The 24,290-nt window shown below is 32.3% G+C and overlaps 1 long non-coding RNA gene across 1 annotated transcript; it reads left to right on the top strand.

The window, feature by feature from the left end:
• Positions 1–2,401: 2,401 nt before the first annotated feature.
• LOC107030762 lies at positions 2,402–10,711 on the top strand. The gene is made up of 6 exons (XR_001458141.2): positions 2,402–2,958; positions 3,095–3,133; positions 7,728–8,820; positions 8,896–9,834; positions 9,899–10,180; positions 10,264–10,711. It is a non-coding gene; the product is annotated as an uncharacterized LOC107030762 (long non-coding RNA).
• The last annotated feature ends 13,579 nt before the right edge of the window (positions 10,712–24,290 follow it).

Raw genomic sequence — 24,290 nt, 5'->3', positions numbered from 1 at the left:
GTCTTTTTTATCTAATAAATTTTACATTTATCCAATATAATAATAATAATAATAATAATAATAATAAAAGTAAAATGACCAATAAATAAATGTGAATGTTTCAAACTAAATAACAAGTTCACGCATTTTTCTTAAAAAAATTCAGAAAATGTACATAAAGACGAAAAAATGAAAATGATAAAATCTAATAACTTTCACGTTTATCTAATAATAATAATAATAATAATAATAATAATAATAATAATAATAATGGTAATAATAATAATAATAAAATAAAATGACCACCATGTCAAATTTTTAAACTAAATAAGCAACTCACAAAATGTATATAAAAAAAGACAAAAGAAAAGAAGAAGATAAAATGTAATAAATTTCACGTTTATCTAACTTCCATTTAAATTTTGAAAATTTGCTTAAAGAATAATCAAATACGGTTTAATTTAAACTTGAAAACAAAAGAGATATTTGAAAAATATTGTTTGTTTCAAATATATAACAATCTTTTATTTTTAAATTTTCCTCTTCAGATTTGGATTTCGAAAATCTCTCTTTCTTTTCGATCTTCCTGAAAAATTTGTTCAGGCTTTTTGTTTGAGGCGACCGATCTGATCTATAAACTCTGTGAGTGCTCTTTTCGTCTTTTCTGTTCAGTATGCCTCTCTTGCAGATTTCATATTTTTGTGCTATAAATTGATTATGCACATATATGCGCTGAACTTTTTGCTTCGATTTTTATCTATTTTCTCAAATAATGGTATCTTAAGTACTCTAATATATAGCAAGATAACTAATAATTAGAAATAGCCAATAACTAATTATTAGAAATAGCCGTGGAAAACTTTTCTTGCTCAATCTCGCTAATTTTCAATGTTCATTCTTTGCCCTTGCTTCCACAACTTCTTTGCTTTTCGATTTTAGGTTTTGGTTTGAGTTGTCTTATGGATGGACTATGTTCTTTTTTGGATTAATTACGTGAGTGGATTCCTTTTAAACAATAATTACTTATTTTAAATACTCTTTAATTATTAGCATTTATAGCAACTTTACTTTTTCCCTTTTCTCTATCTCGTTCTTTCTCCCTTCCTTTCTTTATTTCTCCTTTTCTATGTCGCGCTCTTTATATCTATCTCCTTTTTTTTTTTTGTTGTCATTTCTTTCTTCCTTTTTTTTTTTTGTTGCCTTTCTCCTCTCTTACTATTGTTATGTTTTTCTTTGTTTTCGAAGGATAGTTAATGATTCTATAATGTATAAAATTTGTATCAAGTAATATAATCATAGCAAATGAAGAGACATAAAAATTGCAAAATGAATTAAATTTTAATTTAAAATGTTTACAAATATATTAAAGTTGAATGATTAGAAGAGAAGTAGTATAATTGTAACAAATGATGAGGCATGAATTAAACTTAAATTAAAAATGCATTACAAACATATTAAAGTTGAATTATTAAAACATAATTAATACGAATGTAGAATGTAGAAAACAAAAGAACATTATTTGATCTGCATGTACACTGAATAAAACTTATACCAATAATGAATTAAACAAGTAACCAAGTCGCAATAAACCAATCACTTAATTGCAAAATGAATTAAACTTGTATTTAAAAGTATATTACACAAATATAAAAGCTGAGACAAATGAGAGAATTAAACATGAATAAAAAAATGTAACAAATGAAATATCAGTTATAAAAAAAAACTTCATTAAATTGAGAAATTGAACTTAGATAAAATCTGACTTAATTGGTTTAGCATGATTCTTCTATTTGAAAATCATACTTAATTGGCATGATCATATTTTCGAAAAAAAATTGACTCAAATGTCAAACAATAATTATTTAATAAAATTGAATTGAACTCGAGATGTATATGTTTTTGTTAGATTCCCTATTCTATATATATATCAGTGGCTTGGAGTTCCCAAAGATCACCTGCTTGTAAAATGAATTTGTTAAAAAAGAAGAGAATAAATTCACAATATTTTTTGAAAAAAAAAACTAAAATAAAAATTTCAAATAAACAAAAAAAATTTAAAATATAACTCCACATACAAATAGTTTTTTATTTAATCCGATTGAGCCTACACCCTAATTGTTTCAAATAGTAGAAGTTATCACTAAGTACCGGATTCAGATCTATACTAACTTAGATACATTCTACTATCAAGTTGGTTGGTGATCAAGATACCTGTTGCATAACAAAATCAAACAGACAATAAACTATGAAAATGAGCAATTTTAGATAATCACAAAACAATACGATACAATAATATCATACTACCAACCATTGACACTAAAAGTACGACATATATTATTCAAGACTCTTGAGGAAAAAACAAAGAAAAGAGTAACTATTTGTATAGCATCTCATCTTTCCACATAATGACACATATAATTAAAATAATCAAATACAAATGATGAATAAAAGACTTACGCGATCATAGCCACCTAATTTGATTACAAATCTTTATGACCTAACGCGGAACATAAGAAGACCTAATATGTACCAGGAACAAAGATGAAAATAAAAGGACTCAATGATAAAGCAATAATACACTTACTTTAGGTAATTAACCTGATAACCATAAAACTTAAGTGGTTTAAATTCCATCACCTTCTCCCAGAAAAATGTTCCTAGTTTTCCTAAAATTGCAGCTTGATCCTCATAAGGAGCCTCATAATCCTCACCATCAACAATCTAAAATTTAAAAACAAATGATCATATTGAAAAAAGCAAAGAAATTATAATCACATATGTAGATCAATCATCCCCCAAGGGCGATATACCATTGGGGGCTGATTGATCTATTGATGTGGTTACAATTGCTTCACTTTCTCAAAATGATAATTTATTTTAAAATTTTAGATAGATGATGATGAGGATGATCAACAAACCCCTAGGGATCAAGATGCATTTTTAGGAAAAACAAGGAACATTTTACCAGGAGAAAGCGATGTAATTTAAACCACCTAGATTTTATTGTTATTAGCTTAATTACCTAAAATAAGTGTATTATGATTTTATCATTGAGCCTTTTTATTTTCATCTTGTTCCTGGTACATATTAGATCTTCTCATGTTCTTTGTGCTAGGTTATGGAGATCTTTGATCAGATAGGTGGCTACGATCTGGTAAGCCTCTTTTTCTGCATTAGTATTTGATAAATTTTAATTTATACTTCAATAGTTATACATTTTACTCTCCTCATAATTCTTCTTCTATGACACCTCCGTTTTAAGCTTATCTCGAGTTGTCGTGCAGTGACAATTTACATGTATCAAATTTATTTCAAATTAAAAGTTAGTTTTACTAATAATAATCATTTGTTTCATGACAAAAATGATACATATTAGAGTTAAAGTCATGCATTAATTAGTTCTGATAGAGAATAAACGGCAGATATGTATGTATATACTTGAAATAGAATCAGAAACATATTCTCTCGATATATAATCACTGCAAGTTAGTAATTAGTAATCATCAACCTTCACTTACCAATGATATTTGGCAAGAAAGTTTAACCTGAGATCAACATAGCAATCAAGACTTGTACAATATCACCAACTTTGAAAGAAAGGATGACAGATAACTCGATTCTCGGGAGAAATCCATGTGAGAAATTACTACCAATAACATATATATTCAAATAGCTAAAGCTAATAAATTTGTTTATGGATTTGAAATCATGTTCTTTTTATAGTTACATGTGTACTTTGTATATTATGCGAGGCTACCCTAATGATTCAAATTATCTAAGAGTTACAAAGTCTACATATTTTTCTAGGATTAGTTAATATATGACTTTTAAACTTTAAGTCCAATCCGTATAAATGTTTCAGAATTACGGACTTTTACCATGAAGTTAGGGTGGGGTAGTACTTTTAAAGTAAATCTCGAAACTCATAGCTAATAAAATAGTGTCTTGTCAAACATTTGTCTCTTTTATCTAATTTGCTGACAACCTAGCTATGTAAAGACTAACGAATCTTTAATTGTGGTCATGTTTATTTCTGATTGCGAAAAGTCTGAATTTGAAACACAGGGTGGGGGAGGGGTTGTATCTGCGCAAATTCAACATAAAATTATCACGTGAAACTTTAAGTGGAAAAGTTATTGGCTACGAAAACTAAAGAAATATTGTTATTGTATGTAAGGTGATTGCTGATTCCACAAAGAAAAAGAAGTTGTGGGGTGTGGTGGGGTATAATTAAATTCCATTGTTTTGAAAAATTACTATAGTACATATCAAGATTGCAATCATTATGGGCCGGTTTGGCCATGCGATATAATATCATGATATGGTATCATGATATGAAATCATAAGATGAAATTGAAGTTTTGTTTGGATTTGCGATATAGAATTTTGGTATTGTATATTTTCTCATAAACATAAAAATCTCATAAGTTCTAAAATTATAAAAATAGCCCAATATTTTTTTAATATTATCAAATAAAAAAGAAATTATAAAATCGTGTAGTAAATTATTACAAGGTTATTTGTTCTCCACTTAAGTAATTGTTTCATCAATATATTTATTTGATTAATAATGAAACACCTTTCACAAGCTCTTCAAGATTTTATCACTCAACAATCGTGATGTGTGAGTTAAAGTGATTATATGTTGGTGAGAAAAATAATTTTTATATCGGTGAGAATAATACATTTTAAAAATTAATGATGTGATGATAAATTTTAATTACATGTGAAATAAATGGTTAGTAGATATAAATGTGGGATTATTATAATAAAATATAAACTCGTGGATTAATTTTTGTATTAAAATAACTCAAATCATGATATGATATTTTCATATGATTCCATATCATGGTTTTTGAAGAATATGGCATCCATCTCCTGATATAAAATCATGAGATGCAATCAACATAAAATCGCATGTCCAAACGTTGATTCCATCTTACGATATTATATTGCAATATTATATTACATGATCAAACACCTACTATATGTTGCAAATATTAAACTTAAATTAGGTACAAAATTTGTAGAGTGAAATCCACTCGGCCCGCATTAAATGTGGAAAACATCACCTACCTCATTCTATTGACATCAGTTAATTATAGCTAAGATATTCATTGGAAGGAAGTGTTATAATCAAAGGTATTATTGGAGAGTTAAATAATATTACTGATTAAAAGGGTATTTTAGTACTAAATTATTGATTGATGGCATTATTGTTCATTTTCACATAGTTATAGGATATTTTTAACTTATTTCGATATTTACAAAGAAAGAGAAAAAGAAATTAATCAAAAAAAATAAAAAATATGGCTTCCTATCGTCCATATGTAATAAAGGTAACGTTCTCCGACCCATAATTAAATTTTGAATCCATAATTGGTTCTGCCTCAAAGATTGAAAGTAAAAGAAGGGAAAATTGTAATTTTACTTGTTTTGTGAGGTAGGGCAGGACACTAATCCCTTGTTGTTTGAGAATATGGTAGGCCATTTCATTGGTAGTGTTGAAGAGTGAAAGATAACATATTATCATTTAGTCTGGAAGTTGTTCCATTGCATTTATATCCAATCTGAATTTGTATAACAAGAAATCAAAATTCGAAATCACAAACAAGGATGATGATTATAATGTTTATTATATATAAGTTCCTATTTGACTAACCTTTCAACAGCATGGGTGAAGATTTCCAACTCATCAAGAGTGCCATAGACATCATAAATGTCATCTATGAAGACTATAAAAGCAACATTTTTCGCCACCATTCTTCGACACAAGCTGTGTTGAGGCTCAAATACTAATCCCACTGACCAGAAAAAGTCTTCCACCAGTCTATCTCTTGAAAATGACAACTTCTCTGCCAAACTTGTGCTCTTCCACCACCTTTACATTACATGATCAGAAATTGTATTGTACATGTTTTAACTTTTAAGACATAGCCAATATATATATATAACAAGGAATTAAAAATTTTATACTCTGAAATTATATTACTATAAGATCATCTAAAAAATATAATTAAATGATACCTCACCTTGACAGAATTTTCAAATCTTGTTGGTGTGCTGCTTGGACAATGTTGAAGTCCAACTTAGCAAGCTCGAGCAGAAGAGGATTAGCATTTGGCATTCTCCCATGAATTCTAATATACCACTCCGTCTCTTATCTTGGCATCATCCAAGATAAGAGTATATGGTGCAAATAATTCACGAAAAGTGTTTCCCTTTTTACTGAGAATTGTCTTAAGCAACTACGCGAATGAGAGACATATAACTCGTCGGTGACCCTTTAAAGTTGGTAACAACTTTTACTTAGACATTTTAACTAGGCTTTGTTCAGTTTAGACATCTCATGTCAGGCTCCATTGTGTAATTTTAACACTTTCAGCTGACATGGCAAAGTGAGTGTCATCCACTCGCTATTGACGCGTGAGGGACTTATTTAGTCTTTTGTTATAATAATATCAATTTAAATTTCGCACTACAAACTTAGATAGACCCAAATGAAAAAAAGAAATCAAACCCATATCAACAACACTCCAAATCATGTAAATTTCACCCACAATAACCCTAAAATAGGAACCAAAAAATCTCAATTTTTATTATGTTGATCTCACTAACCATGAGCCCTAACTCTATTTTAACAACCTTTTGGCTCCATCCTTTAGAAATTATGAATAAGATCCCTAAGTTAATCTAGAGATTTTAATTCCATAATCATAGAAAATATTGGAACAAAGTAAACCCTTGATCAAATAGATTCAATGTATATTATATATACGTAAAAAGTAAATTTGACTTTTTATATTGAAACAAGGCATGGTGTATCGGGTCCTTCATCTGACTTACTCCTTCATATTACTTAATTGATTATTCTCTTGTATATTAATTATGAATATTTCTTCTTCTATATAGTACTCAATTCTTTGTCTCCATTGCATTTACCTTGTTTATTATTAAGAAATGGTCTAAAACTCTCCCCCCCCAACCTATACCTAAAATCTCGACTACACACTACAACTTCATGGGTGTTCCATTACCCACCTAAACTATATTTTTATCTATTTTCTACCCACCTAGGTGCTGACCTCAATACATAAACCAAATAAGTCGTCTTGCGTGATTCCACGCGCTGGGACCCCTACCTTGAAACTCTCGTTTCTTGTTTCTTCCCCCCATTTCCCTCCTAAACTGAAAGAAGAACAAAGAAACAAAGATAAATTCAAAAAACCTCTTTTAACATGTTCATCTCCTTCTCCACTTTTGGTAATCATCAAACGATTTTGTTGCGTATTGTCAACTCCATTTTGTAGTTTATCAAGTGATTTCATCAAAAGGTTAGTTGTTTATCCTTTAGTTTTGAGTTTGTGATTTATCATTAGGGTTTCTGTTCATTCATGAAATTAAGAGCATTATTGTGTGAAAACTTATGTTTGGCTTACGATTATAGTGTTAGGTGTTCTCGTCTAAGTTGCGTAATCTTGTATTCTGCTCGTCTTAGTATAATGTACATCGACTATTCTATTTATGTTCTTCTTAGTATGATGTTCATAGAGAAGCTGCTAGTTTGCTATTGTGTTGTATTTATGTTCATAGATTATGTTTATTGAGAAGCTAAGTACTGTGTTGTATTTTGTTCATTTTCTAGTATGTTGTATAATGTTCCTCTTTAAGTATTGTTCTATTTTTTGGATTGCCCTCAGATTAGAGTATATCTATAATTACTACTCTATTTTTTTAATTGTCTTTAGGTAAGCGATGAGTGGGTTCACTTTGATTACTCTAACGTGGTACCATGGGGGTGTGTTAGATTTAAGTAGTGGGGAACCAATATATAATGGTGGAAAAGTTACAGAATTTTTGGATGTTGATGTAGATAGAATGTCATATTTTGAGTTGAAAGGCTATATTCGAGAAATGGGATATAGTACAACTTGCACCTTTAGTATTAAAGCACCTAACTATGGCATTTTGATATATGATGATAATGATAAGGATATTTTAGACATGATGTGTTCCCTGGAAGATGGGGATGAAGTGGAGATATTTGCTTGACATTTGATTGATGAGGCAATTGTGGGGTCCACGTTAATAGAAAATGGTAGTCATGTGGATATGGTAGAATCTTGTGCAGCTTTTAATGCAAGACCTAGTAAAAGTGAAAACTTTAACTTCGGGGTAGGTGAAGACCATTTATATATGGAATACCCTGCTGTACTTTTTCAACCTCACATCCTTTCAATACCACACCTCCTTTCAATACTACTACTGCAGATGGTGCTACTGCAGATGGTGCTACTACAGATGGTGTTACTACACTAGATGTTGGTCCTGCTGGACTTGATAAGAGTCTTTAAGTTGTAGGAGTTGATTAGGAAAAACTTTAAACTTCATGTTGGCAAGACTACTGTGAGAAGAGCAAGAGCTAAAGTGGTGAAAGATATAATGGGTGATCATATTGTGGAATTTGGAAGGATATTTGACTACAAGGATGAATTGTTGAGGACTGATCCAGGGACCAGTTATGTTGTAAAAGTTGGTGAACCTGATGCAAAAAGCAAATCAATATTTTAGAGTTTTTACATTTGTTTTGATGTTTAAAGAAGGCATGGATACATTGTATAAAGTGCATAGGCTTAGATGGTTGGGTTCTTAAAGGGGTTTGTAAAGGCCAACTGTTAGTTGTTGTGGCCATTGTATGGTAACAATTAGATGTTGTCACTTGCTTGGGTAGTAGTGAAAAAGGAGAACAAACACACATGGACCATGTTTGTGTAGTGCATAAGGGATGATTTGGGACTTGGAGATGGTGAAGGTCTCACATTGATTACAAACATGCAAAAGGTATGTGAACTGATATTTTGTAATTTTCAATTTTTATATGCAATTGTATTCTGACCTAATCATCATCTATTGCAGGGAATGTCAGTAGAAATTACAAATGTACTACCTAAGTGTGAACATAGAATATATGCTAGGCACATATTAGCTAATTGGGCTAAGGATTGGAGGGGTCTTTAAAGAAGACAACAATTTTGAAAGATAGCTATGAGTACATTTGAGTCTCAATAAGATATCACATAGAGAAGATGAAGTTGTTAGATCCAAAAAAAATGATGGATAACTTAATGACTACATCATTAATTTTTGGTGCAAAATTTACTTCAATACTGAAGTAAAGTGTGATTCTGTAGAGAACGACATGTCTGATTGTTTTAATTCATGGATCTTGGCTGCTAGACACAAGACCATAATTACTATGCTTGATGAAATAAGAGTGAATATGATGACAAAAATAGGCAGTTTAAGGGAGCTTCCTAGTACTTGGAAGTATAATTTCTCTCCAATGTCTCTGAAGATTTTAGAGGAGAACATTAGTAGGTCTATGGACTGTACAATTGAATTTGATGGAGCTGCTGGATTTGAAGTGAAAGAAGGGATTTGTCAACACAAAGTGGATATTGCTAGGAGAACCTGTAGTTGTATGGTGTGGAAGTTAAGGGGCATACCATGTGCACATAATGTAGCTGCATTATACTTTAAGAAATTGTCTCTTTATGACTATATACACAACTACTACAACAAGGAAAGTTACTTGAGGACTTATGCCATTGTTATTGAACCACTGACAAACATGGAGATGTGACCAATTTCTACTAACCCCACTGTTGAGCCCCCAAAAATCACAAACATGCTTGGTACGCCACCTAAGGCTAGAAGAAAAGAAGCTGGAGAAACTAAGAAATCAGGGAAGCTTCCTAGGACTGGACGTGCAATGACATGCAATTTATGTGGTGTTAGAAATCATAACAAGGAGGGAAAAACCAACAAGTCAGGCAGGGAAGAGGCAAACCGAAGGTAATACTTGAAATTTTTTTAGTTTTTCTTTCTTTATGACTTACTTTTTCTCTTATATGTATAGAAAACACCATCAACACCATCAGAAGGTGAGCATTTAAAAAAGGGGAAGAGGAAGACCCAAAAAACATCATCAGTAGCATCTAGTGCACCTCACCTACCTACTGCACCTACTGATTTTCCTGCATCCTCTTCTGCTCCTCCTACTTATCATGCATCATATTCAATAGCTGATACTACTAAAAGAGGAAGAGGTAGGGGCAGGGGAAACACATCTCCAGATAAAAGACCAAGAGTCATGGGAATGGGTGTGTTCCAAGCTTCAAATGGCTTCAAAGTCATGAATGTGAGTCGTTGATTTATGTTAACAACTTAATACTAATTTAATTAAACATCTTAAATATTGATATAGTCCTAATTTTACTATAGTCTGGCATGCCAAAGTAGTAAAATCTACTCTACTGGACAAGCAAGAGTGACAAGATCATCTGATGTAACTGGTGACATTGGTTATACACCAAGTAATACAACTAATTAAGTTGAAATAGAATGCCAAAGCAGCAATCTCAACAAGCAAGCTTCATGAATTTAGTGAGAAGCAAAGAAAGAAGACAATGGGAAGTAGTTCAAGTCAAAATGACACTTTTTCACAATCAAAGATGTCATGAAAATTATAGTGATATTGATGTATTTAAGCACTTTTAAGTTAATGGCCTGCTATTTTGAATTTTGTTGGTAAATTTTGTCTTATGTGAGGCCTTATGAACATGAGTTTTATTTTGGTAAATTCTGCCTTGTGTGAGGCGTTATTTTGGTAAAATTTGGCTTATGTGAGGCCCTTATGAATGAATGTTTATGTTGTATTTTAAAATGGTTATTATGTTGTCTATCAAACTGTATTGGCGTTATTCAGGCGTGCTTACATATGTTGTGTTGGTTATGTGTTTCGGAGGAAGTGTTGCATATTAATTGAAGCTTCAATTGGCATTATAGATACAAGATATCTCTACATACAAAATGACACACATAGACAACAACAACAAATCAAAGAGAACTGCAAATATGTTGAACTTGAACTACTGGTTGCTGATGAACATAGCAACAACACAAATCAAAATACAGAAAACTATCTTCCTATCGAACCTTCTATTGAGTCTCCTCTCCAGTAACAAATTAGAGTTCCTCAAATTGTCAATATGAACCTGTCTAATACGTAATTCTTGCTCCAACTCATTGATTTTGTTCACCAATCTTGGAAGGATAAAACTTCACCTTGGATCCACTTCTTTTTTGTCCCTCCAACGAAAAAATTTGAAATTTTTAGTCTGAAAATTATCCAAATAAGTACATTAGCATCGTCAAAATAAAATGTAGCAAGAATATAAGAGAAAAAAACACATACACCATAACATGAGCAAGACCAAAATCTTCTTCCCGAATATAATTTCGACCAAGAAGTTTACAAATTCAGCAAAATTTTGTGTTTGCATCTCACTACAGCATTGAGCATTGAGTCTGATTCATCCGTACAAAGCGTATTCAAGTTTTCATTTGTCATTTTTGATGAATTTCGAGAAAATTCAAAATTCTAATTCGAGACCTAAATAAGAAATTAGAGCAGATTACAAACCCTAAATTCAAGATTTGAAGTAAAAATGAAAATTAGCAACTAAACCCTACTTAATTTTGAGAGAAAATCGTGAATTTTTTACAAAAGAAACAAGGATTAATCGTGGGGAAAGAAGAAGTAATGGTTATTTAAAAGTGGGGAAGATGACCGTTGGAGAGGGAGGAATTTTTCGTCAAATTTTTCTTCTAACGCGCCTAGAGGCGGTGACAACACCTCCCATGACAGGTCAGCACTTAGGTGGGTAGAAAATAGATAAAAATATAGTTTATGTGGGTAATGGGACACCCGTGAAGTTGGAGTGTGTAGTTGAGATTTCAGATATAGGTTGGGGAGGTTGTAGACCATTTTCTCTTTATTATTATATATCAGTATACGTGTCCGCGTGTTAGGCAAATAATTAAATTAAAAATAACTAAAAAAAATTATTATGCACTATGTAATGTATATTTTTAAAAATTAAAATAATGGGTACAAATCAATTTGCTTATTTACTTTCGCATATTACAACATTATTGTTAATACACAATTTAATATTTAGATTATTAAAGTTAAAAAATTATGTTTATAATTATAATTAGCCAGATTTCTAGTTTTTAAATATATTTTGTTTAAATTTTAATAAAGATAATATTTACTTTTTTTATTTATTTAGTTTGATTAAAAAATAAATATTTTATGCGTTTTTACATGTTTGGTCTATTATTTTTAATTAAAATAATATTAGTTTTAAAATCTAACTTTCACATACACAAATTTATAAATTTTGTATTTCTATTTTTGTAGAATTTATTCATGGATTAGCGAAAACATATATATAGAACTGGGCAAAAAAAATAATGAAAAGTTAGATAACGTGAACTTAGTTAAGTTTATATGTTTTATTCATGAAAAAATCGTGTTAATTTTTTAAAACACTTTAAACTTTTATCTTGTTTTTTAGTTAATATCTTTTTAATATTTTGTTAATTATTTTTTAGAGTTTGTATATAAGTGAGAATGTAATAGGAAATTTTAAAACTGCTTATTCAAAGTTCAAGTGTAGTTAAAATATATTAAAGAAATACTGGTCAAATGTAGTTAGTTACTCAATTTTTATATTTACATATTTATTTAATTAAAAATTTATTATTTAAAAAAAATAATTTTTAATTTAAAATACCATTCTAGTTTTTAATTACTTTCAATTTTATTTTACCGTGTTTTCCATCTTTTTTCTATATTTGCAGTTTTTATTTTTCTGGTAGTTTTCATTTTTAAATATTTAGAAATTATTTTTTAAATGTAAAAAATTAAAATTATCAAATAAAATTTTTAATTTTTCAATTTTGTGTTGCTGAAAAATGACACTTTTTACTTCTCTTAATTTTTAAAACCGCTTTAAATTTCTATCTTGTTTTTTAGTTATCTTATTAATATTTTGTTAATTAGCTTTTAGAGTTCATACATAAATGAAAATGTATAGGATATTTTAAAACTTCTACTTCAAATTTTAAGTGTGATTAAATATATTAATAAAGAAATATGGTGATATGTAGTTAGTTACTCAATTTTTTTAATTACATTTTTATTTAATTAAAAATCTATTTTAAAAATAAATAAATTTTCTATTTAAAATACCATTCAAGTTTTTAATTATTTTCAGTTTTGTTTTACCATATTTTTAATCTTATTCACTTGCTTTATGCATTCCATAAATATAAGTCATCCTTTTTCAGAAAATTTTTATCCGTTTTGTTGATATTATCCTTTAGAACAATTATTTTTCAAAGTGACCAAAACTCATCTTCAATGGACAAATATATTGCTTTCAAGTAGTGAATTATCATACGCATTAATTTAAATCAGGTATGAAAGATTATCCAAAATTGTTTAAATTACATACAAAAAAAATATGGACTTCTATCAACTATAAATATGGTTGATAATTGTTACAGTTGTTTAATTATTTATTGTCTATTGCTCTTCTTTTAATAAAAATATAGTTTGAAGGAAAATGTTATTTAAAGGTGTATGGATAGTCGTTGATTATTTATCTTATAACAAATATAATTTTTTATTTATCACGCGAGTTTCTAATATAAAAATAACATGCATTAATATTATTTTATATCTTTCAGATTTGAGTAGATGTGGTGTTATTTTTTTTCTATACATATTGTTAAATTTACAACAACTAAATTTTTAGAATTATTTTAGTACTACGACATTTGTTAAATTTACCGGTACTAACTTTTTAGACTTATTTTAATTAAAAATGAAAAAGTTTTAAAATTCATGCTAAAAACATTATTCTAATGATAAGATTGTGCAATTCAATTTCCCGGTACATAAAATAAAAATAAAAAATAAATCAAAAAAAAATAAGCAACATATTACCATTTAAAATATAATTATATCAAAAAAAAATGCCACGAGGTTATCTTAAAATCCTAAAATTTCTACTCAATCTTTTATGTTGAAAATGAAAGTTTTTTTTTAAATAACTACATGAATTACTTAAAAAATTGAAGTTAACAATTATTTAAGTTTAGGTAAAGTTTATAAAATTCATAAGGAACATACTTTTGTTATCATTAGTAAAGTCGAATAAGGTATTAGAATAATATTTAAGTTTGAAGTTTAGGAATTTATGCATTAGTAATGATTGATCAATTACAAACTTGAATGATTTTTTGAAATTAAAGATTGTTGAAAAGGCCATGGGATTGGATTGTACAAATGAGGTTTGAGGGTAGTTTCATGTTTGGGACGAAGATATCGGGTACTTTGTCGGATTGAAGTGTGCTAAAACCCTAGTGATTTTGGAGAACGGTTTATTCGAACATGAATTTGATTATTTGTCATAACTCAAGATTTTCTAATGAATGAATTATTCACTAAATAATAAATCATTCTTTCTTTAATTAACATTAAAACGAAAATAAAGCAGAAAATAAGAATATATACAAAGATATTTCATGATAAAAAGAATTATTTAAGTTGCTCAAATTATAAAATTGTGAAATATGTCTTAGAAGAAAATTTTCTACAAGAGAGAGAACAACAAATACCTTAGAAGATAAGAAGACAAGTGAGAGTATATTTTTAAAATGAATTAAAAGGTACCTTTTTATAGAGCTAAACTCAACCTTTTGATATCACCAATAACATCACCATGTGTCAATTGTGTAGGTTAAACATGTAAAACCATTTTATGGTTTACATAAATTTTACCTACCAAGATATTATCGTGACTTTTATTTTGTATTAATTATCTTCCACTAAATATTCGTGTTAATTCATCTTCCATTGAGTTTGATTTCACAAGAAATAAACCAACTCTTTCATTCATCAATCAATCTTATTGAGTCAATTCAATATTTATATTTATCAATGTCGCATAAAAATTTGAAAATGTTATTTTTTTAATTTGAAGAAAATCTCTGTAAATTGCTACTTTTCAACCGTTCAATAATAGTTATTATATATGTTATTGGATTAATATTTCAAAGTTAAGAGTAAGAATCTGAAGTTATTTAGGACTTGTTTGTACTATTCATACATGAATAAGTTTTCTAGTACTAACTTAATTTAATTTCTTATTATTATAAATAGACATATTGTTTTTAATATATACAGAATAGAAAGAATTTGAAGTACGATTAAAGACTTATGAGATTATAAATAAATATTTTCCTTCATGCGCTTCTTAAGAAATTATAAATAAAAGACTTTTTTTAGTTATCAACTTATGTGTAATACTTTTAAATGTAATTAATGTTAATTAATTTTACAAGCAAAATTAAAAATAACAATTAATTGTTGATTAATTTTATAAATTTACTACTCCCTCCATCCCATTTTATGTGAGCTAGTTTGATTTGACACAAAATTTTTGAAAAAAAGGAAGATTTTTTAAAATTTATAGTCCAAAATGAATGATAGAAATTTGTGTGACTATAAATCCTTTCATTAAGAGTAAAATAGGCATTTTGTAGTTGAATTATTACTTAATATAGATATGTATTATTTTTTTGAGACTTACTAAAACGAAAAGTAAGCATAAATTAGGACAGAGAAAAAATATTTTTGCGATGGAACAGGGGGTGATAATAATAGGGGGACTTGACACATATATTAAGAAAACAATTATTAATATAAGTATTTTACAAACTATTCCTGTTAATTGATGTTAGTATTAAGTTTTGAAAAATAATTTGAAGAATATGTATTTAATGTTAAAGGTAAAACATGAAAAAATATAATTATTTTTTCTTGATATGTTGAAAAAAAAAAGATAAACAAAAATCAAAATCTATTTTAGAAATAAGTGACAAGTAAAAGTGATTGGGTTAATTTGGAAATTTCTTTATTTGGGACTTGTTTGACCGTAGGTTTTCCAAATAATATTTGGAGAAAAATTTAGTTTTTGTCCATACAATTTGTTATTATTTGTTAAATATCTTAAATTGTTGAATACTAGTTTTTTCTAGCTTTTGGACCAAATCTCATTATTTGGGATCTTTTGAAAATTCATATTTTACACCAAAAACTTTTATCTTTTACAAAAACATTCTCTATAGTAGTTGTGTGTGTTGTATAACATGATTTTTTACGTGAACACCAAAGTAGTGATGAAATATTCAATGAATATGAAAGCTGTTGAATGCCTTGAATTGGACCCGTTACAAACAGAAAGGACGGGGGTCTTTAATGTATACAATGTTGTTGTATTGGGCCCTTAATTATCTGTCAATTCTGTATTTTGGGCCCAAGCCTGTTAGGGCGTAGCTTAGCACTATATATAGACTCTTTGACAAACCCTATTCTGTAATTCTGTTCTTGCCTCTCCTTAATAAAACTGCTCTCCCTCTTCCCGTGGACGTAGCCAATTTATTGGTGAACCACGTAAATCTGTTGTCTTGTTTTTCGCGTTTATATTTTCTCGTATTATCTCGAATTCCGCATAACAAATTGGTATCAGAGCCTCTCGGTTAATAAGTGTTTTTTGGAGAATTCGAGATGTCTGCTTTGAACGTGAAAATCGACAAATTCACAGGGAGGAACAGTTTCAGTTTATGGCAGATCAAGATGCGGGCTTTGTTGAAACAGCAAGGCTTCTGGGCGCCGTTGTCGAAAGACAAGAACGCCGTCGTTACTCCTGAGATGGCGATTCTGGAGGAAAAGGCGCACTCGACGATCATGTTGTGTCTCGCGGATGACGTCATCACTGAGGTCTCGGATGAAGAGACTGCTGCTGGTCTGTGGTTGAAGCTGGAGAGTTTGTACATGACAAAATCTCTAACCAACAAGCTGCTTCTGAAACAACGTCTATTCGGTTTACGAATGGCTGAAGGTACACAACTCAGGGAACATTTAGAGCAATTGAATACTTTGTTATTAGAATTGCGTAATATCGATGTGAAGATCGAGGATGAAGATGCTGCCCTGATTCTGTTAGTATCTCTCCCAATGTCGTTTGAGAATTTTGTTCAATCGTTCATTGTTGGGAAAGATACTGTGTCGCTGGAAGAAGTCAGATCGGCCCTTCATAGCAGGGAATTACGGCATAAGGCTAACGGCACAAGTACGGACATACAGCCTTCCGGTCTGTTCACCAGTAGCGGAAAGGGAAGGAAAAACGGCGGAAAGAAAAATAAGCCGATGTCGAAGGGTGCAAAGCCAGATGATGTTTGTAATTACTGCAAGGAGAAGGGACATTGGAAATTTGATTGTCCGAAGAAGAAGAAGCAATCGGAAAAACAATCAGTTTCTGCTGCTGTTGCTGAAGAAGACACCAATTCTGAAGAAGACATTGCCCTAGTTGCGGATGAGCACACTCATCATTCAGATGTGTGGGTTCTCGATTCTGGGGCATCCTATCACATCTGTCCTAGGAGAGAGTGGTTCACGACTTATGAGCAGATAGACGGAGGCAGCATCTCGATGGCCAACAGTTCTGTCTGCAAGGTGGTTGGGACAGGCTCGATCAAGATAAGGACACATGACGGTAGCTTCTGCACATTGAACGAGGTCAGGCACGTTCCATTGATGACGAAAAATCTGATATCTCTCAGTTCTTTGGACAGCAAGGGATTCAGCTGGTCGGGAAAAGATGGAGTCTTGCGGGTCTGGAAGGGTTCAAATCTGATTCTGAAAGGTGTCATGCGTGGTACTTTGTATTTTCTACAAGGTTCCACGGTTACAGGTTCAGCCCATGTTGCATCGTCAGAAGTTCACCAGGAGGATATGACTAAGTTATGGCACATGAGACTTGGTCATATGGGTGAAAGAGGGATGCAAATTCTGTCAAAGGAGGATCTTCTTGCTGGTCATAAGGTTAAAAGCCTAGAGTTTTGTGAACATTGTGTCTTTGGAAAACTACATCGCAACAAGTTTCCAAAAGCCATTCACAGAACAAAAGGCACTCTTGATTATATCCATTCTGATTGCTGGGGTCCATGCCGTGTTGAGTCTTTGGGAGGCTGCAGATTTTTTGTGTCCATGATTGATGACTACTCAAGGATGACTTGGGTGTACATGATGAAGCATAAAAGTGAAGCTTTCCAGAAGTTCAAGGAGTGGAAAATTTTGATGGAAAATCAAACAGGGAAGAAGATCAAGAGGTTGCGAACTGATAATGGGCTGGAATTCTGCTGGTCTGAATTTGATCAATTCTGTAAGGATGAAGGGATTGCTCGACATCGTACAGTCAGAAATACACCACAGCAGAACGGTGTAGCTGAGCGGATGAATCAAACACTTCTGGAGAGAGCAAGGTGCATGCTCTCTAATGCTGGGCTAGATAGAAGATTCTGGGCAGAAGCGGTTAGTACAGCTTGCTACTTGATTAACCGCGGACCACATACAGGCATACAGTGCAAAACACCTATGGAGATGTGGTCAGGAAAAGTTGCTGATTATTCAAATCTGAAAGCTTTTGGTTGTACGGCTTACTATCACGTCAGTGAAGGTAAGTTAGAACCAAGAGCTAAAAAGGGAGTATTTGTGGGCTACGGAGATGGAGTGAAAGGTTTCAGAATCTGGTCTCCAGCAGAAAAGAGGGTTATTATGAGCAGGAACGTTGTCTTTGATGAAAGTTCTCTGCTTAGAACCATTGTGAAGCCTACAACTACGTCAGAAACTGGGAGTCTTGATAAACAGGTGGAGTTTCAAGTCATTCAGAACGAGAGCGATTTGAAAGAACCTGAAGAGGAGGATCAAGAGCCACAGACAGAAACTGATATCCCAGAATCTATGCCATCAGATATCCATCGGAGTATAGCTCAAGATCGGCCAAGGAGGGTTGGAGTTCGTCCACCTACGAGGTATGGTTTTGAGGACATGGTGGGTTATGCACTGCAGGTTGCTGAAGAGGTAGATACATCTGAGCCGTCTACTTACAAAGAAGCCATTTTAAGTTCTGATTCTGAAAAATGGTTTGCCGCTATGGGAGATGAGATGGAGTCCCTACACAAGAATCAGACATGGGATCTGGTCATACAGCCTTCGGGGAGAAAGATTATTACTTGCAAATGGGTTTTCAAGAAGAAGGAAGGGATATCACCAGCAGAAGGAGTCAAGTATAAAGCCAGGGTTGTTGCCAGAGGTTTCAACCAAAGAGAGGGAGTGGACTACAATGAGATCTTCTCACCAGTGGTCAGACATACTTCCATCCGAGTGTTACTAGCGATAGTTACACATCAGAATCTGGAGCTTGAACAACTTGATGTGAAGACAGCGTTTCTACATGGAGAGTTGGAGGAAGAGATATACATGACTCAGCCGGATGGTTTCCAAGTTCCAGGGAAGGAAAATCATGTCTGCAAGTGGAAGAAGTCCTTATATGGACTTAAGCAGTCTCCAAGGCAGTGGTATAAAAGGTTTGACAGCTATATGGTGAAGTTGGGCTATACTCGGAGCTCATATGATTGTTGCGTCTACTACAATAGGCTCAAGGATGATTCATCCATCTATCTGGTGCTTTATGTAGATGATATGCTGATAGCTGCAAAGAAGAAGTATGACATTCAGAAGCTGAAGGGTTTACTTAGTGCTGAGTTTGAGATGAAGGATCTGGGAGCCGCTCGGAAGATTCTAGGGATGGAGATCATTAGAGACAGAGAGAGAAGGAAACTTTTCTTGTCACAGAGAAGCTACATTCAGAAGGTCTTGGCGAGGTTTGGCATGTCTTCATCTAAGCCTATTGATACCCCCAGTGCTGCCAATATCCATCTCACTGCCATGTTCGCTCCACAGTCAGAAGAAGAGAAGGAGTATATGTCACGAGTCCCTTATGCCAGTGCCGTAGGAAGTTTGATGTATGCTATGGTCTGTACAAGGCCAGATTTAGCACATGCAGTCAGTGTAGTGAGCAGATTCATGGGACAACCAGGGAGAGAACATTGGCAGGCTGTGAAGAGAATTTTCCGGTACCTTAGAGGTACATCTGACGTTGGTCTCATTTATGGAGGTGATACTCAGTGCTTGGTTACTGGCTATTCTGATTCTGACTATGCTGGAGATGTTGACACAAGAAGATCGATGACTGGCTATGTGTTTACCCTTGGAGGATCTGTCGTCAGTTGGAAGGCAACTTTGCAACCTACAGTGACTTTGTCTACTACGGAAGCGGAGTACATGGCCTTGACAGAGGCTGCAAAAGAAGGGATTTGGCTGAAAGGGCTGGTTAGTGATCTTGGTCTGCATCATGATCAGGCTACGGTGTATTGTGACAGTTTGAGCGCAATTTGTCTAGCCAAGGATCAAGTCCATCATGAGAGAACCAAGCATATTGACGTAAGGTATCATTTTCTGAGAAGTGAGAAGAGAATCAAGGTGAAGAAAGTAGGAACTGCTGATAATCCTGCTGATATGTTCACAAAGCCGGTTCCACAGAGCAAGTTTCAACACTGTTTGGACTTGCTCAACATCAGAAGCTGTTAATTGCCCTGCGGGGCAACTCTGAGGAAGAGGGGGAGGCCTGGCACTATCATAGTGCGTCAGAAGAATCTGTTCGGAGAATTCAAGTCAAGGTGGAGATTTGTTGAATGCATTGAATTGGACCCGTTACAAACAGAAAGGACGGGGGTCTTTAATATATACAATGTTGTTGTATTGGGCCCTTAACTATCTGTCAATTCTGTATTTTGGGCCCAAGCCTGTTAGGGCGTAGCTTAGCACTATATATAGACTCTTTGACAAACCCTATTCTGTAATTCTGTTCTTGCCTCTCCTTAATAAAACTGCTCTCCCTCTTCCCGTGGACGTAGCCAATTTATTGGTGAACCACGTAAATCTGTTGTCTTGTTTTTCGCGTTTATATTTTCTCGTATTATCTCGAATTCCGCATAACAAAAGCGATTATATGGTTGTTGATGAAAATGATGAGCAATCGACTCAAGGTAACAAATCATGTGCTTTGTCTACTTCAAATGTATGAAATGATGCTTGTTGCACTCACTCAAAACTACCACATTGCTCTAGTGTCATGGATACTACTTTTTATTTGTTGCAACGAAGATCCAATTGACTTAATATACAAACTTATGGTTAGTTTTGATACTTTTTAAAACTTATGGGTATAAATCATATTTTTCTAAAAAAGTGAAATACATTTCCCAAATACTATGGCCAACACATGGTCAAATTTCACCCAAATAAATATTTGCCAAGAATATTTGGGAATCTATGGTCATACGCTAGCTTGATATTCCTAAATTCTACTCTCTCCGTCCACTTTTATTTGTCATGTTGTATTTTTTGAAAATCAATTTGCCTAATTTTTAAAGTTAAATTAGATTACAATAATTCGATATTTTAAGTGAAAATGTAGATATCAAAAAACTGTATGAAAAGTACTAATTGCAACCTTTTACAAATTAATATGATAAAAAAATATATTTTAAAACGACAAAATCAATTTTTTTATAATCTAATTTTAAAAATAAAAAGATACGACAATTAAAAATGAACCGCAAGCGGAACAGACACACATGAGGATGGTTTTCAACGCAAGTACTCTGATAACAACATTTCAAAGGTTAATAATTAATTGCCTTAATCTTGTACATGTTCAGTGAAGTCTAGGAAAATCTAGTGAGTAATGATAGATCTAATTATGTTTTGACTACATGAATGGATAGATAAGACGATCAGGAACCCATAGGAGTATACAAAATTGAATTCAGGCGAGTAGGATTCCCGAAAATGATCTTAGAGTGAACGAGTAACATTTTGTCTCAATGCAATCCGCCAGAGCAAGATTAAGGCGCAAGAGCAGGGTCGCTAGAGCGGCATGGGGTCCACCGTAGCGGGTCAATCGTGACTTAAAGTCGTAAATAAACTTCCAAAATGTTATTTTACTGCATTTTTTTACTTTAAGAGCTAAGAAACGACTCTAGGGGTTTTCTTGACGATTTTCCACAATTCTTGAAGCTAAAGGTAATATTTTTACTCACCTAATATATTTTCAATCTGTAGAACCTGTTTTATTGAGTTAAATCGATGTGAAGGTTTTTTTATCATAGAATTATGGTAAAAAACCCTAATATGGGCATGGGGACCAAGGGTTCGGTCTAGAGTTATTGAGTTTGTTATAATCTAGATAATTAGACCTTTGATTGTTGATCCTTGCGTATATGAATTATTTGTAGACCTAGAACAAGGGGAAAAATTTCGAAAAGGGAAGATTCAAGTGCCTTGGAAGATTCAAGCTTGGACTCGAGGTAGGTGATGATTGTGATTTCATGATTGTGTGATATATGTTTGTTCTTGCTTCATTATGATGCATATATATATATATATATATATATATATATATATATATATTGAATGTTGCATGATTGATCACACTAATTGTAATGAGATAGATGAATGATTATATGTCGTGAATCACTCTTGATTCTATGACTTGAAAGTATACTTGTGTTTGTGATTCTGGTGTGTTGATGGATCAGATTGTCATGTTTCGGCATAACTAACTTGTATATGATTGCCACGTTCCGGCATAACTAACTTGGATCGGATTTCCACGTTCCAACATAACTAACTTGAATTAGATTGCCAGATTGGGACATAAATATGGGATGGGTTGTGACATTCCAACATAAACAAGAGATCGAGTACCACATTCCGGTGCACTAATAGTTTGGGTTTGGATTCGATGACAAGACCATTAAATTGGTTTCCATGAGAGGACCAACTTCTGATAAATGTATATTGTTGAAGCATGTGAAATTTTCCGTTGCTCGTAAATGATAATTGATATTGTATATGTTTGGTGTGTGCATGCTTATGATACTGTAATGACTAATGTATGTTTTGTGCCTGTAGGTTGGCAGAACCGCTTGACTGCGGAGGAAGATAGCAAGCAATTTACATGAGAAATTTCAAGTTCAAAACTAATCATACGAATCTTGCCCAATAGGCACAACGATATTCTTTTCCTAGATGTTCATACAACCCCCTAAAAATTATGGATAAATCAAAAGGATGTGATAAACATGTGCGTCGAGGTAGGAGCATATTGGCTCACACTTAGTGCCCTTGCTGTGAATTTTTCTTGTACTTTTATCCAACTTTATTCGATTTGTAGTTTTAAAAGATGGAAAGTAAATGACCTTCAACATTATAGTCACAACTCGGATTCTGGAATTCAAATTGCAACCGGCGTTGTTGACCTCTCAGAGGTCGCAGACAAGACTCGTCTTGCATTCATCACATTCATATGGTTAATTTTAGCGGAAAATTTAAAACTTTTTATGAGTATGAAGTTTACATAGACTTCATATAGTTAATACTCAATTGCATCATATACTAAGCTCAACGTAAATGAAACAACCATCTATCATAAGAATCAATTCGAAATTGAAGATGAATATATCATAAATAGTTTGCAAAACACAATCTTATTACAAAGATTCAAAACGAAAATATGAAAGAAACACTAGGGACAACATCCACTAGCTATATCTAAAACTAAGGCTAGACTAAAACTGTAGCATCCTTGAAATCAAGAGGACCTACCAAATGGTTTGGAGTACGCTTATGTTCAAACTGTTGTAAGAATCTTCAATCTGTCCTCTGACCTGCACCAATAAAATAGTAAATTGTATAGGGTTAGTACACCACTTATACTATGTATAGGTGTATGCACACATACACATAAACTATGCATGATCAATGAAAGCTCTTCCTAATGAACATGACATTTCTGGAAAGTCTAGTCATTAGACTTTCCTATTTCGTTAGTTGTGAATTGTGGTATGAATATGATGTATTTTAATGTATTCAAAGCACACAACTCATTTTCTATATGATTACAAGACATTAGTATCATCAACATAATTTTAGAACCACTCGGGCGAAGATTTGGAAAATTCCTCTTCCTAACCTTAGAGCTCCCCTCTCTATACTTAGTTTTATTTTCAACCTTTTTCTTCTTCTTGTTGTGTAGTTCAATAATTCTTTTAGCCTATATTTTACTTACAAGTGCAATGATTCATTGTAGTCCCATACCCATAATGAATCGATGTAAGTAATCCAAGGACTAAGGAATGATTACCTACCTTATAATGAGTCATTCTTTACACTATTTATTCATTAACATTTCATAATCCATTCTCTATTGGCTATGCCATCTATTTCATTACTTTCATCTTAGGGAAGTTATGAGGTATTTAATTAACATTGCTTTCTACTTCCGTTTATTGGTATCATAAGAAGTCATTATAAGCCAATCTTATTTGGTTGTGCTCATTATTTGCTGAAACTTCATGAGTGTGATATTGACACTTGACATTCTGAAGCTCTTCATCATTGCTCACTTTGCACATACGTTCCATCA

Source organism: Solanum pennellii, chromosome 9, assembly GCF_001406875.1.
Source record: "Solanum pennellii chromosome 9, SPENNV200".
Taxonomy (NCBI): Eukaryota; Viridiplantae; Streptophyta; class Magnoliopsida; order Solanales; family Solanaceae; genus Solanum; species Solanum pennellii.
This window is presented reverse-complemented; position numbering and strand designations above follow the sequence as displayed.